We start from the raw sequence: 2,536 nt of genomic DNA, 5'->3' as shown, positions 1-2,536 counted from the left end.
AAACATTTTTTATTACAAAGATATTTTATCAAGGTAAGATAGAACATAATTCATATAATAGTTTGTCGACTGTTTATGAATTTTTAAATATTTAGATATAAGTTATGTGAGCTTCCATTTGTACTCTTACACTGACCCTGCAGAAGAGAGAGACTGGATCAAAGAATTTCCTAAAGAATTATATCTCTTTCCTAAGAATCTTGAGGGCTATGGATGTATGTGAGGTCTTGAGAGGGAATCACATAGGGGCAAATCCACAGAGTCAGTAAATCACCAGTCTTTGTGTTAGGAAAACTTGAGGAATACTTCGAATTGTTAGTTTTTCTTCCTTCTGAATTAAAGTCATAAAGTATTTCTGTCAATAATAAAGCAAGACTATAATATAGTAAAAACAACAAAACACAGATTTAGAGAGGACTGAATTCAAATGCTGGCTCTATTCTGATTGTGTGACATTGTGTAATTTATACTCTAATGAGTCTCAATTTCTTTATCTATAAAATGAAAATCATTATAAATAACTTTTCGGAATTTTGTAAAATAACGTGTCAAAGTGCTTAGTACAAAGCACCTAGTAAACAGCATCCAGTAAATATTAGTAAAATATGAATCTGATTCTATTCTGTAGATGAATTAAAATATTTATAAAGAATCTACAATGAACTAGGTTCTAGAGTTAAAACATGGAAAGCTCCTATTATCTTGAAACTCATCACAGTTTAGGGTGGAGAGAAGAACTATAAACCATTAATTAAAAAATAATGTGTATTTAGGTGATATTAAGAATGTCTTCATCTCAGTCTATCTTTAATCAAAGGACCAGGTTCTCTTCCTCTTGAGTTCTTTGATAGAAAAACACACCACAAACAAAGTCAATTAGAAAAATATATTTTGCTAATTGTACCACACTAGGGAGTTTGATTGAATTTCATGGAGCATTACTTTCATCAGAAAAGACAAGCGTAGATGGCCTCTTTTCGTTGAACAAAGCCCATCTCATACATAAATCTTGGAATTTTTCCCTCCTATGTTTATGGAAACAATCCCGTATACATTAACAAGAAGCCAGAGAGGGTTTTCCCCATGCTTGAAGCAGTTCTAGCTGAGATCACAAACCCAAAGGTCAAGATGCAGGAGCTTTGAGTGGAAGGGCAGACAAGCCAGAAGGAGCAGCAAATAAATATCTCACTAATGAAAACTTCTGTGAGAAAATCAGTCATGTTTCTAAACATTTGAAATCCTCGATATTACTGAAACATTGTACTCTACCTAAACGTTCATTTGAAACATAAAGTCATTTATTTTGTTTGAGAAAGATGATGCCTGCCTTCTTTATAAGAGGGGCAGTATTGAGCTAATAATCAGTTGAAAATAAAGAAAGCCCTGATGCTAAAAAAAAAAAAAAAAAAGAAAGAAAGAAAGAAAAAAACTTGATCCCCACCATCTATGAAGCAATCATCAGCCATCGCCCAGAGGGCATTCAAAGAACACATTATTTTAAAATTGCATTCTTCACTCAAAATTGCATAAATTTCAGCATCCAGGGTGTTTGGTTTGGCTTTACTGACCAGAGCCCTTGGAGGCAGGCCACTTTGAGAACAAGAAAGACAAGTTCTATGAAGCTGGTCTTCAGAGCCCTAATCTGTCCATCTGACCTATCAGCCCTTATAGGAACCTTGATTTTGAATTTGGAGTTCACACCCTCTGATGATGTTCCCTCTCAATCCCTCCTGACATTGAAATCATCTTGGTTAATAATTCTTCCTTCCAACCGGTTCCTGGACATCTCTTAGATATCTACTCCAATCTCCTTCTCACTATTAACTGGCTGGCAGAGTATCTTGAACCCAGAACAGATATCCTGCTTCAAAAGCCCTCAGCTCCCCTCTTCTGAATCTGGGATGCCAAAGCATTCAGTTCATTCTAGGAGTGACCCTTTGAGGGGTGGAAGCTCCTGGAATGTGCCTTCAGAGACTGTAGAAAATTTTGTCTATTATTTGTTAGAACCTTCAATTCTATCTTGTCCCACTTACTTTTAGGATTATATGTGTGTGTATGTAAATTATATATATTTATGTATTACATATAACACACCTATATATTTATACACACACAAATATATTCCTACAAGATCTATGCTGATTAGAGAATAGGTTGTGGGGAAGAATCATAGGGGCAATTCTGGAAGCAGGGAGACCAGCTAGAAGGCCATTACAGTAATCCAAGTGCAAGAAGACTGGCTTGGACAACAAAGAAGCATTTACTCTTAAATTCAAACTATTATACTATACTTAAATTGCATCATCTTGCTCTTAAAAGTTACAAATATCAAATGATTTAGGAGACAGTCTTAGGACCAAATGGGAAAACCCTTCAATTTGTTTGCAAAGCTCACACCCCAAAGAGGATATTCCCTTAGCCCACTAACAAAAAAGGGTAGCTTGCTGTTCTTATGGGAATTGATTCAGCCCTTGAAGTGGTGGAGCCTACTATGAAAGGAGATCACTGGAAGGGACCCTGGAGGCACCCACAAGAA

The sequence above is a fragment of the Pteropus vampyrus genome, unplaced genomic scaffold, assembly GCF_000151845.1.
Source record: "Pteropus vampyrus isolate Shadow unplaced genomic scaffold, Pvam_2.0 Scaffold102, whole genome shotgun sequence".
Lineage (NCBI taxonomy): Eukaryota > Metazoa > Chordata > Mammalia > Chiroptera > Pteropodidae > Pteropus > Pteropus vampyrus.
This window is presented reverse-complemented; position numbering follows the sequence as displayed.